This window comes from Anolis carolinensis, chromosome 2 (genome assembly GCF_035594765.1).
Source record: "Anolis carolinensis isolate JA03-04 chromosome 2, rAnoCar3.1.pri, whole genome shotgun sequence".
NCBI lineage: Eukaryota > Metazoa > Chordata > Lepidosauria > Squamata > Dactyloidae > Anolis > Anolis carolinensis.
In genome coordinates this window covers 71,961,769-71,985,784 of record NC_085842.1, presented here as the reverse complement: position 1 = coordinate 71,985,784, position 24,016 = coordinate 71,961,769, and the positions used below count along the sequence as shown (strand labels likewise).

Sequence of the window (24,016 nt, the reverse complement as noted above, 5' to 3'; positions counted from 1 at the left end):
AACTATGGGACTATACTAAACCAGCTTTCAAATACTGTGGATCCTTAACTTGAGTGTCCCAACTTAGGATTTTTGAGTGAAGAGTCATTGCTTTGACATACAAGCAGCATTTTGAGTTAAGAGTGCTAGCGCAAGAATTCGGGGCTTTAGGGCTACAAGAGAGCAGCCTCTGAACCTCGTGCTCTTGTCCACTTTGGGAGATTACTGTCCTCTTTGAGGAATTTTGGGTTAGTTGATTTTATGTGTTTTTTATTCCTGGTATGTTTGGCTTCATGAAGAGAGAGGGAGAACAAGAGAGAGTGGGAGGATGGAATGAGTACAGTATGAAGAAGATGATGCTTCTGCCACTTCTCTTTGTGCTTCCTTGCCACAACTTTATGCTTCTATCATTGTGCCACAATTTTGTATTTCTACCATTTTAAAGTTGAACTTTTTAATTGTTCCATGTGAAAGTGTTTTTATGGATGTAATCTGAATTGTTTTTAACACTAATGAAGTTTAATACTGTTTTAATATTTGTATATTTGAAATTGTATTGTAGTGCTTTTGGTGTTAGCTGCTTTGAGTCTCCTTGTGGAGAGAGAAAGCGGGATATAAATACTAGGCATGTGCAATCCATGAAAAAAATGATTCAATACTCGCTTCTTCTTTTTTTTTTCTTTTTTTAAATATATATTTTTTATTAATTTATCAATCCAAATGTACAAGCTCACATTTTCCTCATTCTACAATATCTCAAACACATCACGTTGCATACAATCCAACAACAACAAAATCAAGAACATCCCCAAGCATATTTCCCATCAGTCTTTTAACTTTTCCATTACAACTTCACTATACATCTCTCCACTACACACCCTTCATCTACCTATACATGCTTTATTTTCACTATTATTATTAATTTATAATTCTTTCCTCATTTTACAGTATCCCAGACATATCACATTGTATGCAATCCAACAATAAAGAAAAATCAGAATCAAAACATCTTTATGCATATTTCTTGTCAGTTTTAGACTTTTCCATTACAACTTTACTACATATCTCTCTACTACACCTTTTTATCTACTTATACATGTTTTATTTATTATTATTATTATCGTTATAATTGTTATACCTTTTCCCCCTCTTCCCTTCCCCTTATTTTGTGCCACCTTCACCAGGACCAACCAACTCATACTGTTTCACAAGTCCAAAATGTCATTGTCTCTGTTGCTGGCTTATACCCCTTTCCCTCATTAAAAATATACTCAATAAATTTTCTCCATATTTTCCAAAAATCTGTTTGTTTCGATATTCCCTTTTTAATTTTAATACTGCAAGTCAGTTTATCATTGATTGCTATGTTCCAAATTTCCCTGTACCATTCTTCTAATTGGATTTCCTTTTTTTCTTTCCAGTTTTTTGCTATTAGCAATTTTGCTCCAGTTATCAAATTAGAAACCAATTCTTTCTCCTCTTGTGAGAGGATATTATCATGCATAAGTAATAATGCTGATTTAGGTGTATTCATTATCTCTATTTTTATTATTGCTCTTATTTCTTTAAATATCATTTCCCAAAAATTTTATATAATTTTACATGACCACCACATATGAAGATATGACCCTATTTCCTGACAGCCTCTCCAGCACTGATTTGTGTATTTTTTAACTATCTGATTTAATCTGATGGGAGTTAGGTACCACCTCCATACCATTTTGTAATAATTTTCCTTAATTCTTATGGACATATTTTTTAATAATCTCATACTCCATATCCTTCCCCATTCTTGATTATTCAATTTTTCCCCCAAATCTACTTCCCATATTTCCTTCAAATGAACTTGTTTCTGTTTGTCCATTAGTAATAGTTTATAAATATTGCTTACTGTACCTTTTAATGCCACATTCTCTTCTTTAGTCTCCCTTTGAATTATCATCTTTTCTATTTTTGTATATTCCCTACCCCCATTATACTTTTTCCTTAAATCATTTGACCATTTCCCCAATTGTAAATACTTGTACCACTCAAAGTCTCTTCCTCTTAGTTCGTTTTTAATCCTTTCCATATTTACCATCTTCAAATCCCAATCTTTTACTTTCATTATACCTCTTTCCTTAAATTCTGCTTCTAGTTGTTTTTTCAAATTTACTGGGAACTTTTCTGTCATTAGAACTGGCAAGATAGGAGAAATACCCGGCATTAGAGTTTTTTGTATCTTCCCCAAATCTCCAAGATATTTTTTAAAAAGGGGTTGTTTAAATTACTATACCATTTCTTTTTATCCTTTTCTCTATTGTTCCTGTAAAAAAATATCTAGTTTCAATTCTAATTTTTTATCGTCTTCTTCTAGCCACTCCAAGCTCTTTTGTTTAGCTAGGCAGTCTACTATATATCTTATTTGATTGGAGTGATAATACAGTTTAAGATTTGGAAGTCCGAGACCTCCTTCTTTCTGTGGTCTATACCATAAGCTTTTATTTATTCTAGCTTTTTTATTCCCATTACAGTATAAATTTAACATACTTTGCCAATTTTTTATTTCTTGATCTGAAATTTTTACAGGTAGCATTCTAAATAAAAAATTTAATTTGGGTAATATCTTCATTTTGACTAATGATATCCTACCAAACCATGATAATTTGAGTTTATTATACTCCACCAGCTTCTTATTAATTTCCTTTCTTAATTTGGTTAAATTGTGTATTTCCAAATTTTTTAATTCTTTAGTTATATTTATCCCTAAATATTTAATTGTTTCTTTAATTTTGATTTTGAATTTCCCTTCCTGTTTTATTTTTTTATCTCTTCTTCTTGATAGTTAAATATCATCATTACTGATTTGTTCCAATTAATTTGTAAACCTGTTATTAATCCGAATTCTGTTAAATGAGCCTCTATTTTCTCCCATTGTTTTATTGGCTGTTCCATTGATAAAAGGGTATCGTCTGCAAACAAATTTATTTTATATTTCTCTTTTAGTCCTATTCCTTTTATACTACTCTCTTCTCTTATTACATTAGCCAATAGTTCCATTACAATTGCAAATAAAATTGGGGAAAGGGGACATCCCTGCCTTGTGCCTCGTGTTATATTTATTTTCCCTATTAAACCATCATTCACCATAACTTGGGCATAATTTTTTGAATATAATTTATCAATTAAGTTTCTAAATTTTTCTCCAAATCCAAATTTGTCTAGTATCATTTTCATTGTCTGCCAGAAGACACTATCAAATGCCTTATAAATATCCAAAGCTAATACTCCAGCTTCTAAAGTAGGGGGCGCTGGTGTTTCGTTTCTGAAACTACTTCCGAATCTTTACCCCAAAAATTTTGAAACTTAACAAATATTCAGAATATTCGTAATGGATTCGTTAATGGCGGATGCGCATGCGCAGTTGCCAAAAACAGCACTGGGGGGGGGGACATTACAGAACTCTCCCGCCCTCATTTTTTGAGCTATCCACTTCAAACTTGGTATAGTGGTAGAACACACATGCTAGCTCACCAAAATTCAGAACGTTTCCCTTATCCTCTGATTTTTGGCAAATCTTCATAGCTTATAAAAAAAACAATTTTTTTAATAATTTCAGAAATCTGTTCCTGGTGTGAAAGTGTTATTTCCTGTTTCACTGGGTTGTCTTTATTTGAAAGTCATTGTTCTACTTCAGAAACTTTGTTTTTGTGGCTGAAATTCAGTGAAATTGGTGGACACAGTGTCCCAGGAAACCATATTGTGATATCATAGCACCATGTCCCTTGCACAAAGACAAAGTACAGGCAGTGTAATAAAGTTTAGCCATGTTTCTATGACAGAAACAATTAGGAAATGACATTTATCACCCAGGAACAGAAATCATAGTACACCATCAACACCATAGTACACCACTCCTGACAGAGGGCCATCAGCCTCTGAATAAGGAAATCTGTTCCTGGTTTGGAAGTGCTATTTCCTGTTTCATTGGCTTTTCTGGGGCTGAGAGTGTGTGACTTGCCCAAGTGGGTTTCCATGGCTGAGTGGGGAATCAAGCCATAATCGGAGTCCAAACCTCAAACCCCTCCCTCCCTCCCTCCCTCTCCCCCCCCTCTCTAAACTTCTCATACCTTCACGAATTCACTTATGAAAATTCGGTCCAAATGGTCAAGTGAGGACAAAAGGGGGTGGGGAATGTTAAGAGGAGAAAGGGCCTGGGACATCTGGGAATTGTAGTTTTAAAGCGGGCATAGTACTATTGGGGAAACATCTGCTTCAGCCCAATGCTTTTTGGGAAATGTAGTTTCATCCAGGCATATGGCTTCTCGCTTCCCCTTAAATAAATTGGGAAAATTCAGAGGCTCTGTTCTCCATTTTTAAAGCTATTGGGATGAAATTTGCTAGAATCGCAGAAAATATTTACCACTTTTGCTTATCAAGTTTGATAATGTTTGACCCATCCACTGGTATTTTAGGAATTTTCAAAGTTTTTTAAAAACATCATTTTTAAAGGCTACAAGAACGATGGCCCTGCCTCTCCCTCCCTCTCCCTTCAGCCCTGATTGGCTTAGCCCAAGGCTTCTGGGAAATGTAGTTTAGTGCCAGCGTGGCCTCTCCTCGCTTCTCCTTAAATAAATTAGGAAAATTCAGAGACTCCGTTCTCCATTTTTAAAGCTATTGGGATGAAATTTGCCAGAATCGCAGAAAATATTTACCACGCTTTGCCTATCAAGTTTGATAATGTTTGATCCATCCATTGATATTTTAGGAATTTTCAAAGTTTTTTAAAACATCATTTTTCAAAAAGGCTACAAGAACTATGGCCCGCCTCTCCCTCCCTCTTTTGTCAGCCCTGATTGGCTGAGAGGCATGCCAACATGTTTGGCTTCACCTCTCAGCGGGGCTTGGTCACAGCGACATCTGAAGACATCCGAGACAGACGAAAAAAAGGCACCTTTTGATTCAAATGCTTAATATTAGGATGGCAGTGAGTAGGTACTTCAAAAGTGCTTTAGATCCGAATTTGATACGAATTTAACAGGCATACAAAAAATTCGCCCAACCCTAATAAATACACATAATGATGATGATGATTATGATGATGTGCAGGTTATCCTTGCTGTTACAATGGCCAACATACAGTTTGGTGCCTCAAATGTGCTTCCTTGTTGCCTTAAAATGTGCTTCTACCATTTTAAAGTTGCTTTCTTTTTGTTCCATGTGAATGTGCATTTACACATTATTTGTTATTTATAAAGTACATTTTCTTATTTAAAAACACCTAACAAAAATTAGGGGGGAGCTACGGCGGGGCAAAATGGATTAATAGCATTTCAATGGGAAAATTCACCTTGCGATAAGAGCAATTTGAGTTAAGAGCTCAGTCACAACGAATTAAACTTTTAACTCAAGGTATCACTGTAGATAAGAAATGGGTTTCTAGGTAGCACTGAGTTAGATATCTATGCCTGTAGAAACTGAAAAGTTTTAAAATCTATCAAATGCTATATTATGTCATCACCAAAGGTGTTTTCTAAATGAAGGACTTAAATACCTATGTTTAAAATGTATTAGGACAATGATAAAAACATTATGTAACAAAATTTGGAAACAAATGTTCCTGGTTTGAAAGTGTTATTTCCTGTTTAATTGTGAGGTACTTACTTTGAAAGAAGTTTTTATACTCCAGAAACGTCATTTTTATAGCTGCCACAAACTATGCTGAATTGGTTGAGACTGTGAGATAAACTATAGCAAAATATGCTGCAGGATGTTCCGTAAAAACAAAGATTTTCAGTTTAATTAACAATTTCCATTTTTTTATGATAGAACCAATTAACAAATGACACTGATAACCCAGGAACAAAAAATGTGTTACTTATTGTAATTGGTTCATTACATTTTTGTACACAATTTGCACTCACACAAGAAATGTTGTGTTATTTCAGGCCATGCTCCTAATTCTGCAATGTAGGTAATAAAATCCCATGCTTCTGGACGGCCAGGATATTGGCCTAATCAGATCAGCAACGTTTATCCATGTAACATGCGCCTCCATTGCCATGACAGCTAAGAAATACATCCATAATCTTGAAAGCATTGTTAAATGGAACTGTGTCACAGCAATGTTTTATCACCCCACAATGAACTACAACCATCCCTAATTTGTTAATTTAATGTGTACAAAGGAACATAAATGTGTTACTTATTACCTCATGAAAGCAAATATGTATTATGTGTTTTGTTTTGTCTTTCCTCTGGAAAGTGGCTGAAGAGAAATACAATGCTATCAACCTTTTATTTGAAAATAAGTAATTATATTGTTCATGTCCAGCTGTCATTTGGCAGATATTTTATTTAAAAGTTGCTTTCTAGTGGAACTAACTGGATATGCTGTCAGGTTTATTTGAGAATAATGTATCCCCCACCCCAAAAAATCTGTTATTCTCAACAGAATACTCTACTACTTCAAGATAACCAGTACATTTCAGCCAAGATAGGATGCAACATATTCCTTTCACCTACTCCTTGTTTGTTTTCAAACGACTTGGTCCAAATTTCATTGTTTATCCACAGAGTTTCCAAATATTACATAGCTTGTTGGCCTTAGAACATAATTCTCACATAGCGGTTAGTAGGTTACAGGTTAAATGCCGTATTAGCCCTTGCTTCCATGACGAATGATGCCAGGAGATCCCTAAACACTAGTCTTCAAGTAGGGGCACTAGTAGCCATGAGTACTAATTCACTTCTTTGCTAACTGCTTCCTTCTTTATCCTCAGCTCTTTAGTGAATATTGAGTTTACTCTTTAAAATGAGTGAATGACGAACATGATACACAAAGCAGAAAATAAAATCAGTCTCAGGGTTACTGCAAGGTTCCATTTCCTTGCCCCACAGAGATGGTAAAATGGTATGTAAATTAGTTACATACTACATTTCATTAAATTTAAGACCATATTTTTCCAAGAATGCAACTGAAGACACAGCCAGTAATGACAATTCTCTGCAGTCACATCTGATGACAAATAGCAGCAAAAAGCGATGCGCCGTATCAGTGCGATCAAAAAATGCAGTTATCACAAATGTGTTTTTTTTAAAATCACAAAATTATTTCTGTAAAATATTTGCTTTAAGACACCACTTCTGAAAATATAAATGTTCACAACGGACATCAAAAAGTGTTTCTATGTTACTCATGGCAGGAGTCAATATACACTATACATGTAATATAATGAGGCCAGAAACATAGGGTGGATAAAGATAACAGAATTATGGGTGTGCTGAATGTAGAAAGGAACAGTAAGTCAGTGGAGGATTTTAAGGTAAAATAGCATGATCAAAAATGAAATGAATAACTAGTTTAAAAGGCTGACAAGAAGGTGAGAGACCTGAAATGGAATAAAAGAGTCAAAATAGTAGTGCTGCAATCTTAAATCCTTTTATAGTGCAACTGGGGACAACATTTTTGTTTTTTAATTTTTTTTACAGTACTGAACGTCCATACATAATTTAATTTAGAAATCAGAGAAGAGGGAGAAGTAACAAGGTATGATATAAATGTTGACTATGAAGAGTTAAGAGACCAAGGAAGCAATATAACAAGTCATTGAATTGTAGTTGATGAGTACTAAAGCTGTTACTGTTGTAATTATGGATAATCACTAGGATGAATGTTTGGGAGGAAAATGTAGCTATTTAGGCCTATTTTAGTTATGCCAATTCAATTGCCAGCTCATGAATTTCTCCCATAGGAATGTTCACAGGCTCTGCATTCTGGAATACAGAACATGAAAATACCACCAAGCTTATGTATTGCATTACTTTTTTTTTTTTTTTTAATTTTTATTGAAGGGTAAGTGCAATACATAGACATAGTATTAAAAACAAGTGACAGTGAGGGGTAACTTAGAAGGGAAATAAGAGGAAGGGGGGGGGGGAGTGAAGGGGAACAAACACCTAAGGATCAACACGAAAGGGGTAGGGGTACAATGATGACTTCCATTCTATCCCTTTTTCGGAAAACAAATTCATTAATATATAATTGTTACTATGTCCCGGCTCAATTTACTGTTTTGGATTTTCGTTAATGTATGTATCAAATTTTTCCCAATTTGTGTTTCCCAATTAACCTTTTATTTGAAAACAAGTAGAGGAAAACTGATTAAAAACACAAATTGGGATGTATTGCATTACTGAACTACTGAAATCTGGTATCAGTTTGAATTAGGTGTTATTTTGATTTCTAGATCTGTAAATAGGAATATTAGCTCTATATGCAAAAATGCCAAATATCTGTGAACATTTAAATCTCAATAGAACTACTGAAATTGGGAAGTACTGGGTGGGGGGGGGGGGTGAGAGATTACCTGGGAAATATGGTAATTACTTTCTGGTCAATATGTGAACATGACAGGGTATTGCTGGAATAAAATGTTTCTAGGTTAAATTCAATTGTTAGCCACAGCTAAAGCAGATGCATTATATCAATGGCAACCTGCCCTGAGGAGAGGCAAGAAATCAAAATTATTATAATTATTACTATTATGCCAAAAATGAGCCTATTGATTTCATGAGTCTATTTTCATTGGGACTAAAATTGCATGTTTTAGGTGTTAAGGGGTGCTTTAAAGAAAATAACACAAATTCAGTTTACTTATTTTTTATTTATTAAAAAAAGCTACTGGGTTCTGAAATACAGAAACATCTGAACTATAAGAAACTTCTTTGTTTTTTCTAGGTAGCAATAATAATAATAATAATAATAATAATAATAATAATAAACATCATCATTAGTATGTATGTGTGTGTATATATTCCTCTACAGAGTCAGACAAAAGCAAACCCAAAAACTATGAAAAGAAAACTAAGACCAAGAATTTCAGTAATGTGGGGTACTATAGTTTCACATAAATGTTTGCATATTACATAGCTTTTACAAATAATGTATGAGGAGGACCAATGTAGGAGAAATATATACAACATTCTGTCTTAAATATATTATTTTTCATTCTAAAAGTAAATATTCTGTAACCATTTTTCAAATTTCCCCAAAAAAATGATCCAAGGGGAAGAAATATCAGATATGTTTTCCTCCATTATTTTTTCTCACACTTTCACCTCTCTAGATCTACATGGAAACAAAGGCAAGGGAATAAAATTAAAATATGATTATAAGGTGAACTAAAGAGCTTTTAGTGGAATGTATGAGATATTGAGCTTTAAAAATTCAGGCAGAAATTTCCTATCCCATGCCCAAGAAAAAGAAGAGAGAGTGGAATTTTGCCTACTTCTAACAAAAATACACTTAAAAGCAGTAACTCTTTCTAAATGCATAACTCTCCATAAATGCTTTTCAAAACAGAATGTGAGAAATAAAAAGCAAACATTACCAGTTACACACAAACACACACACAAATAATGGCATTATCCTCCAAAAAGTAATATTAATAGTAATACCATTACTTTTAAGATGCTCACGCCGGACTCAAGTGAGAGATTTTTCATTGGTTCTCGACTGCCAGAAAGGATTAGCTAAAAAGCCTCCAAGCAGAACACTACACAGAGTACTTCTGAGTTGATTGATCCCATAAATCAATACATGTGCCACTAATGGAAAGGACAGATGATGATAAACCAGTTGCACATAAGCCAAATGAGAAGTTCTATTCTGCAATGCTGCCTGACTTTCATTGAAGCTAGTTTAAATTTATTACTGGGTCAACACTTGCCATTTCATGTGCTCACTAGGTCAGCACGTAAATGGAACTTGGAACTTCCTGCTCCCTTTTCGGAGTGCCACATTTGTATGATGCCACATTTGTCAGAGAACACAGTGTCTTCAATAGAAACATTGATGCACAGAAGTGACTCAAAAGCATTGCACTCTGTTCCGTATACATGAAATTGCTAGATTCCAACACAGAAACAAATTGAATGATATACACAAATGGCTATTTCTGAAAATGATATATTAGATTAAAAAGAATTACACCTACATTATCCCATCTGTCATACAATGCAAGAATCTAAGAAAAAATATGAGAGAAACAAAAATAACAGAAAAAAGGTTCCTTGGTGTGAGAACTAAGGAAAACCTGAAATATTGTTTTTTTGCCTTGTTGAAAACACTTGCCATCTGTTTAACCATAACTGGCTTTCACTTCATCGTCAAGCATCCTCTTTTTACAGTAATGGTTGTTTACAATTAAGTTAATTTATACAAAATGCATACACCTGAACAGAGATAGGAAGACACAGCATTTCATAGAAGTTAGCATATCAAACTACCATGAAGAACAAAAACCTAAACGCTAAACAACAAATTAATTAGCAGTTAGTACACCACTGTCACAAAGTCATTATGGCAGGGCCTTGAAAAAGATTTCCCAGACGTTATATACCTATCTTGAGAAGACTTCCAGCCAGCAATTAACATAGCTGTAACAAAACAGTGGGAAGCTAAACATCTTAATTGCTTCAAAAACAAAAAAGGTAACACTCATTTCCCCCCATTTTACATGGGAAATAAGATCACTAGTTTCTAAAATTCTATGGCTTAAATAGCTACTGGTATGCGAATAAATCTGTTATACAACCAACTGTACCAATCAAATTTCAAATAACCACAATTTACTGACCTTCTCGATTTCAGTGAGCTTAACAAGCAATTTACAGTATTTTAAGCTTGCTATGCTTACCTGTAACCCAGCAAAAAGAGCTGGCAATAGCCGATCCTTTCATTATTACTGGTTCTAGTCAATCACATCGACTGTGTAGAAATACTTGCTCAAAGAACTGGGTTCAAAATTGTGCTGCTACAGTTTTTGCTGTGGCTAATTGGATTTGTAAAAGGTAATCTGGGAGGAGCCATCACCAGCATTTTTTTTCTCTTCAAGCTACTTGTAAAATTCTGAATAGCCAGAACTGCTATCTGTTTTAACTCTGAGTTGGTATCAGTTTTCGGGGGGGGGGGGGGGGGGGTTGCTGTATTTATGCTGTTTCGATGTTAGAAGTTCATGTCTTATTTTATATGCAAATTTAATTTATTTATTGCAGAAAAATTTATTTAGACAGCATGCAAATGCCATAAAGTAATTATCCCAAATAAAGTTTTGTATAACTGCTCTATAGTTTAAATTATATTAAAAACTACATAACAAACAAATGCAAGCAATATTCATTTTTGCTTTTTAAAATCCAGCTCATTTAGAACAGCCAGTTAAAACAAATGTCTCATTTCAGTAATTTTAGCTAACAAACATTCTTCACAAATCTGAGTTGGATCAAAGCTCAAAGAGCATTCTGGTGGATGTTACAAATCAATGAGACACATCAATCAATATGACCTTAGCACAACTCACTTAGTCCTGATCTAGCTCCTTTTATATGCAATTAAATATCAATTTTAAAATCTACTCTATAAAGCACTTGAAATAGTAGCTACAATTTCACACTCATGTCTAACAGGTCTGCTTCCTTGGTTACTTTCTTATAGAAGACACTGGCAGATACGGCTAATTTTAATTAACCAGGTCAAGCAATTTAAAAACTAGGTCAATCACAGAAAGGTTAAGATAAATGTGACTGCTGGCACACACAAAATTGTAATAAGTCACTTTCAATAGTTCATCAAAAGAAGAAATAGCATATGGAGAAGTTCAGATAAGAAGCAAATACCATATGGAACAGCTTGCCATGTTCTAAAGTTACAATTTAATAACACTGCAAATATCGAAATGAACTTGTCTATCCTTTTGACTTTTTTACTATACCTGTATGTTTCTAATTCTACATATGTTTATAATTTATTCACGATAGCATTATACCATTTGAATATACTGACCTAAATTCACAGGATATTAGTTAGAAGTACCTCTTCTATTTATGCAAGCAAGAAGGTTCTAGAGGCAAGTATGCCAAAGGCCTAAGCCTGCAACCTAATTAAGCCTGGAAAACATTGTGTCAGCTAAGGACTTGCATTTGATTAGCCACCAAAGATAGTGAGCTTGAAACAAAACTGAACTGTTGGTTCATTCTAGCATTCTGCATGCCTGAAATGTCTTCCACCATAAGAATTCTACTTCTGCTAAGTTAAGATAGTCTCACTAAATTCTGGCAGATTCCCTGTCCACTACAAATGACCAGAGTTACCAGTGTATCTTATTACATGTATCTGAGAATGGGAAAATCTTCCCCTTTATATATATGTGTTATATTAAATCCTTTATTTTGCCTTCATGAAGCCTTCATAAAGACAGAAATGTGTGTATTATGTAATGTATGATTATGAGCACTGTGTGAATACATGGCCGAGGTTGAGTCTACAGCTTAAAAATTATTCATCTTTACCTCAACCCCAGTGATGCTCCTACCTTTTTAAAGTGAAAGCATGCACCTCTTTTAGGCTTTAATGCAATTTTTAAAGGAAAATGTTTTTCTCTGCAATTTTGTGGGGGAAATGGCTTTTCTTAATTTTGTAAAACGAGAGAAGGAAATGTTTTTATGGAAGGCTTCATAATTTAATTTCCCTTGTTTGTTTCCACTTCCAGATAGCATGAAGTTGCCAATTCTTTTAAAGATGATTTTATATGTGGATATCCGCATAACAAGTATAGCATGGCTTTTCTCAGGTAACAAAACAGCTCTTTTTAATTCATAGATTTTTCACTTTCATGTAGGGTTCTGTACCCCAGCCCCAGTGAAAATGAAGTGCCTACAGTAATGACACCAATAATAATAATATGTATCAACAAGTGTAAAACTCCTCTCCTGCTTTGTGCTCAGTAAATGATCTACCTGCACATGGGTGGCCCACAGAAAGGAAACTCCACACCACAACTGAACATATTCAGCCAGGGGAACCCCTTCATAATGCTACATTAGTCTCACTAATGTGACAACCATAGGTCTGTCCCGAATGGTATCTGGCCCCACCCACAGCGGTGGACACACATTAGACCTGGTCTTCTGTTTGGGGCAGGATGATGATGGCGAGGGTATTGTGGAGGAACTGTCCACAGTTCCTTTGTTATGGACCGATCACTACCTGGTCAGGTTTAGACTCACTGGGGCTCTAAACCTCCACAGGGGTGGAAGACCGATTAGGAAGGTCTGCCCCAGGAGGCTTATGGATCCTGATGGATTCCTGATGGCTCTTGGGGATTTTCCTGCCACTTTGGTAGGTGATTCTGTCAAAACCCTGGCAGACCTCTATAACACGGAGGTGGCCAGGGTAGTTGACACAATCCCTCCTGAGCGTCTTCTTTCAGAATGCAGGTCCAAGTCAGCCCCCTGGTACAACAGGGAGCTGAAAGCGATGAAGCAAGTGAAACTGAGACTAGAGCAGCGTTGGCGCACAGCGAGTCCAACCGAGCACGGTCTAGAACTTATTTAAAAGCCTATTCCACGGCAATGAAGGCGGCGGAAAAATTGTACATTGCCACCAACAATGCATCTGCAAAGAACCACCCAAGAGAGCTGTTTTGAGTGGTCAAGGGACTTTTAAACCCTGCCCATTCAGGGACCCCAGACCAATCGGCAGCTCATTGTGACGAATTTGCCAGGTTCTTTGCGGATAAAGTCGCTTGAAACAGCATTGGTCGCCTTGGTAGATGATCTACAAAGACAGCTAGACAGGGGGAGTGCGTCACTGCTGGTTCTCCTGGACCTCTCAGCGGCTTTTGATACCATCGACCATGGTATCCTTCTGGGCTGTCTCTCTGGGATGGGGCTTGGGGGCACTGTTTTATAGTGGCTCTGGTCTGTCCTGGAGGGGCAGACCCAGATGGTGGAGCTGGGGGACTCTTGTTCAACTCCCTGACCTGTGGCCCATGGGGTCCCTCAGGGTTCAATTCTGTCCCCCATGCTGTTTAACATTTACATGAAACCACTGGGAGAGATCATCCGGAGTTTTGGAGTTTGGTGTCAAATTTACACAGACGACACCCAACTCTATTACTCCTTTCCACCAAAAGCCAAGGATGCTGTTCTGATCCTGAACCAATGTCTGTCATCAGTGATGGACTGGATGAGGACCAACAAACTGAAACTAAATCCAGACAAGACAGAGGTACTCCTGGTCAGTCGTAAGGCGGATCAGGGTGTGGGATTACAACCTGTGTTGGATGGGGTTGCACTCCCCCAAAGTGTTTCGCAGTCTAGGGTTGCTCCTGGTGTCATCGTTGACCCTGGAAGCCCAGGTGTCAGAGGTGGCCAGAAACGCCTTCACACAGCTAAAACTTGTGCGCCAGCTGCGCCCATACCTTGAGACGCTGGACTTGGCCATGGTAGTCCACATCTTAGTCATATCCTGTTTGGACTACTGCAATGCTCTTTACGTGGGGCTGCCTTTGAAGATGGTTTGGAAACTACAGCTAGTTCAGCTATCGGCAGCCAGGTTTTACTGACTGTCATGTTTAAATTTATTGTTTTTCTAATGTGGAATTTTTATTATAATGTATGTGTTATTGTCGTGGAGCCCCGGTGGCGAAGTGTGTTAAAGCACTGAGCTGCTGAAATTGCAGACCAAAAGGTCGCAGGTTCAAATCCCGGGAGCGGAGTGAGTGCCCGCTGTTAGCTCCAGCTTCTGCCAACCTAGCAGTTCGAAAACATGCCAATGTGAGTAGATCAATAGGTACCGCTCCGGCGGGAAGGTAACGGCGCTCCATGCAGTCATGCCGGCCACATGACCTTGGAGGTGTCTACAGACAACGCCGGCTCTTCGGCTTAGAAATGGAGATGAGCACCAACCCCCAGAGTCAGACATGACTGGACTTAGCGTCAGGGGAAAACCTTTACCTTTTTATGTTACTGTCATTTTATACTTTTGATATTCATGAAGAAATTGTGGCATTGAATGTTTGCCGGTTATATGTATGTTAACCACCCTGAGTCCCACTGGGAAGACAGGGCGGTCTAGAAATAAATTATTATTATTATTGTTATTATTATTACTACTACTACTACTACTACTACTACTACTATGAGTAATTAGTTGCCAGAAATTTTATTAGACTCTACCACTGGCTTATTACATGTTGCTATAGTTATATTCATGGTCTAGGTGGTAAAATATTTCTTACTGATGTGGAAATTGATTCAGTCGATACTGCCAGCTGGGACTTCAGAGTTTTAAACTTTATGCAGCACTGGGCAGCGGTCCCGTGAAACCCTGTTGCCCAAGGTCATGACCAGTAGCCACAAAAACTGCCTGTTCCTTCTATTGGTGCTGCTAATAAACATTAAGCAGCACCACTCCCCAGCAAGGAGAACAGCATGATGCTGGCTTGTGTGCTGCTAGTAGGTGATGTAATGGGATAGTTGACGGTCAGCCATCTATTAGCCTTCCTACCGTACCAATAACCATCCAAATAGTTAAATAAACAGAGATGAGGCAGGGTTAACCAACAACCAATCTCCACTACCTACAACATTTGAAAAAGTTGTGTAGATCAAAAATACCCACCTACTTAATGTGAAGCATTGCCTTCTCCTTCAAATGGCAGCACATAGGAAAAATGATATTGTTCCATTTGTCTGAACAAAGCCTTTCTGCAGAACGTGTTTTCTATCATTGTTGGACATACAACTCCACTGAAGAGTCTATACACACTCAACAATGGCAACACACATTTCCAATGGCAAATGTTTTGGTTACTTGAATATTCACATACATGGAACAATGGGATTTGCTACCCTTCCTTAAGGAGAAGCAGAAACTGTAATCACAGACAAGGCAAACTTTAGGTTAAAATGTTTATTTTTACACTTGTTCCACCAAACAACAGAAGTGGGGGGAAAGCCACATTGCTCTCCTCCTAATTGCAGTGAAGCCACAATGCAAGGGGAAACCCACAAGGCAACTCCCGCCACACAACAAAACAAGAGAAACATCTCCATAACTCTGTCTCCACAAGCAAAGGCAAATGTGCTGGAGTAACCCAGTCTATATTCTTATAGTCCAAAAATATTTGGCCAATGCATTTTGAACATACTTCGTTTCATTTTTCTCGCTCCTTCTCACTGACAATCAGCACTCCAAGAGTATTCAGCACTGATTCTTGTACATGTCCTGGAGTATTTATGAGAACCTGCCACCTCATCTCACAGATGTTATGCAAGATGACACAAGCAGTTATTATAAAGGGACATCTCTTATTCAGGCTCCAGCATCATCACCACCAAATGCTCAAATGCCCTTTTACTATGTTCCTCACAAGATTTAGGCAGTGACAGAGTGTTTCCTGTTTGTCCATCAAGGTATCCAGAAAAGGCTTCATCAGACATTTTCTAATTGTGTATGTCCAATCAGCAAGTAGTAGTGGACCAACCTGCTCCCCATCCCTAGTTATCACTGAGTTGCCAGGAACAAAACCCAACACCTGCATAATCTCATATGTTGCAGACTTCCTGATCACATGGGCATCATGATTATTCCCAATCTAATCAATATCCACATTGATAAAGTTCCCTGCATGATCCAGTCCCCTGTGCATCCTGTTAATGAATTATCTGCCTTCTTTGATCAGAGAAAATTTCAGGCAATGGCACCCATCAACTTCCACCCGCTGCGGAAATGCTAATGCACAAAAGCCATCCACTATCTGCAAGAGAAAAAGGAGGTAGGGAAGAAAAATGGTAACTTAATACATCGCAAATCTTCATAAATTGAATGTGCTTCACAGAGAAAAGGGGAAAAGGGGGAAGCAACTTATGTAAATATTCAATTATCTGGGTACACATCATAGAGAAAAGAGGGAAGGGATAGACAACTTATGTAAATATTCAAGTGTTTGTAAATCTCCTGAATTATATATGAATCTATGGCAATGTTGCCATTACAATACACACCTCTCAAGCGTTTCCCAGGAAAATGGTCCAAGGTAGACGCATTCCACAGACAGGCAGCTGTTGAGCAACCAGAGCCAAACTGGAGGGCTGCAAACTGATATACGCAATGGTTTGAAAACATCTAAAGGACTCTTTTTTCCAATGGGATGGCCCTCCTCATGACTGTCATTCTTGTGCATGATGGGCGACGTACATTCATAATGGACAGAGCATGGATTGTAGCATACAAAATAGTCAACCTATTTCTCAATTGACCAGACCAATATATTGAAAACCTCCCATTGCTCTTTGTAATGTGGACAAACCCAGCAGCTCCAAAAATATCTGGACTCCTGAAGAATGGTCACATACATGATATCCCCACCCCATGAAGCAAAAGACAGTGTTGCTGAAGACGTTTTGCACATGCTCTTGCTCATCTGTAAAGGACTGTATCCAACCACTCACATGCCATTTCCAGAAATGCAAACACTTCCAGGAACAACTCCAGTGTGTTCTTCATTTCAGTCCGCGGAGACAATGTATGTCTACAGAGACTATCAGAATGGCAGAGGGAGTACATGTGAGGACTAAGGCAATTACCCAGGTAGGTATGTACCTTCGCAGGGACACATGCTATCCAACAGGAATGTAGATGGCCAGTACAAGAAAGGCTATTGGTTTAATTGCATTTAGGTGGATACACATATATCCACATGCAGGCTGGGGAAAAAAAGAACACAGCCATTATGATCATGAGATCTAAGTTACACATCTACACATGCATGATTCTTTGTTTGTTGCCAGGCTCAAATCAAAGTGCTGGTTTTTACAGTTTCTGAAAGATCATCTCTACTTACATGTGCCTATCTGTGCCTATCTATGATCATCAAAGATTTTGTATAATAATTTCTGGTAGACTGCTATCCTTAGGTATTTTCAGTGGATTATGGAACACTATCCATAAATTGGTCTGCTGGATTCCTATTTTATTGACTTTTCCACCTGACACAAAACAACCTGTGCTCTCAGACTTTTACATTTACTGTATGGCTAAAAATTCTGTTACCACAGCTCTTCTCCTTCCTTGTATAAGATTTCTAGAAATTGTGCCCTTGATTCTCCAATTTCATAAATTTTATCTTGCTTCTGCTTTTTCAGCCTTTAGATTTAATTGGATTGTACTGTTTTTATGTTACACTCTACTTTTATTATGTACATCACATGACAGTTTTGTGTACCATTCAGTTCATAAACTGAATTAATAAAATAAAAGGACTCATAGTTGTACAAGACAGGGCCAATAGTTTTAACTGCTGAACAATTAGACAAACTGGTTTGTATCAAAAATATGGTGCATCTGGGACAATAATTGCAAGAGAAAAAATAGCTGGTCCTTTTGAAGCAGCTACACAAACTTTAAAAGGAGACTAGAAACTGACAAAGTGCAGCTTTTTAAATCTGAAAAAATTGCTGTCAGTGTACTTCAGAAATAAACTATACAAACATTAATGGTGACAGTCTCTTCTGACAACTAAATATTGCCTCATTTATATATTCCCCTGCTACCTAACACATGGGATTACCACAGAGGACTCTACAGAAACTACTGATGACAAAATAATGTAAAGAAAATTGCCTCAAAAGCAATTCTAAGCCCTTGGTTTAGTTGTATATATTATCTGGGGATTAATTACTCCACAGGCCTGGCGCCTATTTTTATTAGCTGGACTGTAAACCTGCTAGAAACAAGTTACTCATTCTAAGAACTAAGTGTCAAGAGAACGGTGCAAAAGAAAAAAAGGTTCACATCATCAACATGTGAGCTAATCATTTTTGTTGTTTAATTAAAACAGAACATGTTGTTGTGATCATAACAGTGGGAAATTGAAGCAGAAACCAAAAGCATAGATGCATAATTCTTTCAAATTAACCAATTATAATACAGACATTTCTTCTAAAGAGATCACTAAATTAATAGATTATTGTGCACTGTTTTATAATCCTCTAATTTAAATTACACGCACATAAATACTTAAAATGCTTTGTGAAAGAAAACTGGATTCAAAAAGCACAGCATCTACAGCTCAAAACCCACACAAAACAATATTTACATATGTGTGTGTGTGAGTGTGCAAAACAAGGATGGGGCATGAAAAGTGATTAAACAAATTCATACCTGCTTATTCAAGACTCTCTCTGTATTTCAAGTCACAACTACACATTTTGCATAGAAACAATGTTTCTGTGATTGTTAACCAGAACAATGTAGCCACTAATCTATTGAAGAATCACCCTTAACCCTTAACTAATAAATGAAAACACCAAACACAGTATAATGAAATCAACATTCAGTATAATCAAGTCTAATGTTTCTCGAAAAGAGGGTGAAGTGCTGGTTTAATTATTTCACTGAAATGAGACTTAATCTTAGCAGAATCACTGCTGAAGTTACAAGGTTTTACTGGGGGGGGGGGGATGATGTAACTATTAGCATCTTTTAAAATGTTTAGGAAGGTGAACTCTAACAGATAAAGCTTAGTTTTCAAACATTTAGAACTGACAAGTAGTCCCACTTGAATCTATAGTTGTCTTACAAGAGCGCTTTTTCTTCAGAAAATCACTTTTAACTTTTCTTTTAGAAACTCAAATATGTTCAAACATTTCAGAACCTTAATTCTGCTTCCATTTAGGTCCAAAACACAGACACCAAACCTATAGCTATAGAGAATACTTTGGAATGCACATGTGCTCCCAAACCATCCAGACAATCTTGGATCAAGCTTTCTGAAGGAGCAATTTTTCTAGTAAAAGCCTGACCAAGCTATTGAAATGGAGAAAGACCCTTTTATTTGGCCCACCACTGATATATGCTGGCAGGCCTATAGGTTTTTTCCCCCTCAATTGACTTGTCCAGATCTGAATACAGCCAACAATAAGGGAGGCCAACATTTTCCTTCTTATTGTCTTTCTTCCAAAAGGTACAAGCTGTTTCTTTTAAACATGCATTTGGCCAACTGAGCCCATTTATCTTACTCTGCATCTTGATTTGTATATTATTTTTAATTATTTTTTCTATCTGGTTGCTGTTGTCTAAATGTTTTACCTGGCATATGTTTTCACTATGCTGTGGCTCATTATGCTTGTCTTAAACCAATTGGTTATTTCCATGTATTCTATTTTTTATTACCTTGAATATTTTGTAAGAAAATATAGAATTTGTAGTTAATATACAATGTTAAATTATAATAGCAATATTTTTCTTAACAGTTCCATAACTGTATGGATCTTAAAGGTTAAATAAATGGCAATGATTGGTTATTTTCCACAATTCTCCTGGCAACATGTGCTAGACTAGCTAATCAATCTTTTTTCTTATACTGTAAAAGTCTCCTACCTTTAAAAATAAAACCCTTTTGAACGTTAGAGATCCAGGTTCAAGGCTTAACTTAGCCATGAAACTCACTAAGTGATCTTGGCCAAATCAATGTATACCAAGACTTTGATATTTTTGGTGTCATGTGCCTTCAATACAACATGGGAGTTTTCTTGGCTAGATTTATGCAGAGAAGAGTTATACAAACGGTCCCTGGGTTACAAACATCTAAGTTACATATGAATCCAAGTTACAAATGGAGGGATACAACAGGAAGTGAGAGAAAATACACCCCTAAAAAAGGAAATTCACTCCTGTAAGTGTTAATCATAGGGAAAACATGTCTCCACTAAAGCTTTATCACCAATGCTTATTTCCATGACAAGAGAAAAAATAAAATAAAATCCAATTGTCACAGGAACAAAAAGTGAGACGAAGTCTTCTGAACAGGAGGCACAGGCAGCAAAACAATTGTTACAGGGGTGTTAACCCTTCTTATGCTATCCAAAACTTTAAAAAATGGCTGGCGTTACATTTTAAAATGTTCCTGTTCTGACATATATACATATTCAAATAAAGAACAAACCTACAGAACCTGTCTTGTTCATAACCTGGGGACTACCTATAAATGCTTTCCTCTATGGCAGTGGTTCTCAATCTGGAGTCCCCAGATGCTTTTGGCCTACAACTTCCAGAAATCCCAGCCAGTTTACCAGCTGTTAGGATTTCTGGGAGCTGAAAGCCAAAAATATCTGGGGACCCCAGGTTGAGAACCACTGCTCTATGGCATTGGTTCCCAATCTTTGGTCCTTCAGGTGTTTTGCACTTTAGCTCCCAGAATTCCTAACAGCTGGCAAACTGACTGGTCTTTCTGGGAGTTGAAGTCCAAAACTCCTGGAGGACCAAAGGTTGGGAACCACTGTTCTAAAGGCACTTTGGTTTCATGAGTGAGAGAGAAAAGAGGAAAACCCACATTAATTGTGGATACTCAATCTAGGAAACCACAACTCTGACTTTGCAAGATCTGAGTAATTCATGTTTTGTGCTTTCATGTTGTTTCTAACCTATCAATGGGTTTTCTGGGCAAGATTATTCAGAAGAGGTTTCCCATTGCCTTTCTCTGAGTTCATTCACAGAGCTGCATTAAATAAAAGTTAACTTCATTGAAATTAATTCCCAGAATACAGTACTAGTTTAACCCACTATACCACACTAACTCATGGTGGGTATTTTAGATGTTTAGATCACTACATTAACAAAATTTACTCCTACATGGTTTCTAAATCCCTGGAATAATAATAATAATAATAATAATAATAATAATAATAATAATATTTCTTACAAAACAATATACATAACAAAAACACTACAAATACACTAAAACGTACCTCTATAAAAGTTACACACCAAAACGTATCTCTACAAAATACATACTAAAACACACAAAACAGAGATCAAACAAAGGACACTTAAAATTCATGTTTAAAGACTGTCTGGGTAGGCCTGCTGGAAGAGAGATGTCTTTAAATGGTTTTAAAATTCCGACAGCTCATTTAACTGTCATTCTTCAGGCAGGTCATTCCACAGTCGTGGGGTGGTCAATGAAAAGGCCCTCTAGGTGGTAGTTGCTAGTCGGGTTCTGACTGGTTGGAGCAGATGCCCCCCAGAAGACTGAAGTCTCTGGGGTGGGTTGTATGGGAGAAGGTGATCCTTTAGGTAACCTGGACCCAAACCATGTAAGGGTCAAAACCAACACCTTGTACTTTGCCCGGAAACTAACTGGTAGCCAGTGGACTGACTTTAGGATAGGTGTGATATGCTCACTCATACCCTGTTTCCCTGAAAATAAGACATCCCCTGAAAATAAGACCTAAATATAAGGCCTCCCCCAAAAGTAAGACCTAGCAAAGCTTTTGTTTGGAAGTTTGCCTGCCGAACAGAACACTGATAGTAAACACTCCTGACGTCACATCTACCTGGGTTGACATTTGGAGAGAGGGATACAGAAGCACTCCCAAGCTGTGAACACAAGTCTCCAGAACTGGTTGATACACCTCCAAACCAGATGAGGACCCTTGATGGCAAGCACCTCTGTATCCAACACTTAAACATCCTGTTTAAGATCATCCCTTATTAATATAAGGTGGAACTTAAGTTGAGAGAAAAAACATCAACCCTATCGTAGTTTTCTTGGCAATATTTATTTAGATGGATGTATTATTTTTATCACCATTATTATCCTGCTTTCCTCACCTAAAGGGGACTCAAAACATTTAGACGTTTTCGTCTAAGGCAGGCATGGGCCCTCAAGGTGTTTTGGACTTCAACTCCCACAATTCCTAACAGCCTCAGGCCCCTTCCTTTTCCCCCTTAAGCGGCTGAGTGGGAAAAGGAATGGGCCTGAGGCTGTTAGGAACTGAGGGAGTTGAAGTCCAAATACCCAGAGCGGCCAAGCTGGCCCATGCCTGCTCTAAGGGCACTTGGGGTTTAATGACTGAAGGCCCTTCCACAGCCCTATATCCCAGAAAATCAAGGCAGAAAATTCCACAATATTGGCTTTGAACTGGGTTATCTGAGTCCACACTCAGATAATGTGGGATTTTCTGCCTTGATATTCTGGGATATAGGGCTATGTGGAAGGGCCCTGGGGAATAGAAGCAGTTTTCAAAAAAAGCTGGAAAGGGAGTCAGTAGAGTCTCCCGTTCCCACATACTGTACTTCGATTTTGAGTTCACTTTCGCTCATTTAAGTTTTGCAAACAATATAAAAACACCCCTGCCCACAGCTCTTCTCCGTAAACATGCACAGCATAGGATTCCAACTCCCTGAAGAAAATTAAACAATTAGGTTCTCTGCCTGCCCAGACGTTCTTTCCTCGCTCAGCAATTCGTTGTAGGACAGGACCTGAAGTGGGCCCACGCCCCCCTAAGTGGGGGATTACCCTAAGTGTTAGTTATCCCGCAATTGGGAGACTTCTACTTCTGTCGGGGGGGAGGGGCTGAAAGAGGAGTGGCCACAGATGCCTCGCTGGGCATATAACCCAAGCCATCGCATCCCTCAAGCAAGTACAGGGGAGGGAGGCTGCCTTTTGGTGGGAACGGCGGGGCGGGTGGTTGTCATGGAGACGCGCAGGGCCATTGTTGAAACTGCGGGGGAGAAGAGCGCGCGCGGGAAGGGAAGAGGAGGAGGGAGGGGCTCGTGAGCCTGCGCGCGAGCAAGCGAGCGAGGCGGGAAGATGGCGAGGCTGGGCTGCTTCGAGGGGGCGAGGAAAGGCAGCCGAGGAGGAGCCACTTCTTGGGAGGGGAGAGGCGACAGGAAGGCACCCACCTCGTCACCGCCGGCTCCTGGGCAAGCCCATCTTACGCCGCAATAGCTCCTGAGCCTCCTCTCGAAGCCGGGCCCGGCCGGCATTGGGGAAGGCCCCGCGGGAGGCGGAGCGGGCCCGCCTTCCAGCAGGGAATTGGGCGGAGGAGGCGCCGCCGCGGAAGGAGGGCCGCTATTGCGCATGCGCCAGTCAACCGCCCGCCCGGCTTTGGACTGCGGCCGTTGGGCGGGAAAAAGGGAAGCGGCCTAGGGTGGAGGCGCGCGCTTCTGCAGTTGTTGTAGAAGCCCAGATTTGGAAGGGGCCCAAGGGCCACCCAATCCAACCTCGTTCAATCAAGCCACTGTTGAACAGCTCTTACCGTCCTAATGTTTAGGTGGAACCTCTTCCTGCCCTTTGAATCCATTACTCTATGTCAGTGGTTCTCAACCTGTGGGTCCCCCAGATGTTTTAGCCTTCAACTCCCAGAAAACCTAACAGCTGGTAAACTGGCTGAGATTTCTGGGAGCTGTAGGCTAAAACACCTGGGG

General features: G+C 38.3%; 1 protein-coding gene across 1 annotated transcript in view; it reads right to left on the bottom strand.

Annotated features, from left to right (window-relative positions):
- ptpdc1 (protein tyrosine phosphatase domain containing 1) overlaps nt 1-23,646 on the bottom strand; it is a 48,727-nt gene extending 25,081 nt beyond the window's left edge. Inside the window, exon 1 of the mRNA XM_003223975.4 lies at nt 23,492-23,646. The gene's annotated coding sequence lies outside the window, so the exon portion shown is untranslated. The remainder of the gene's footprint in view (nt 1-23,491) is intronic.
- Nucleotides 23,647-24,016: the final 370 nt, after the last annotated feature.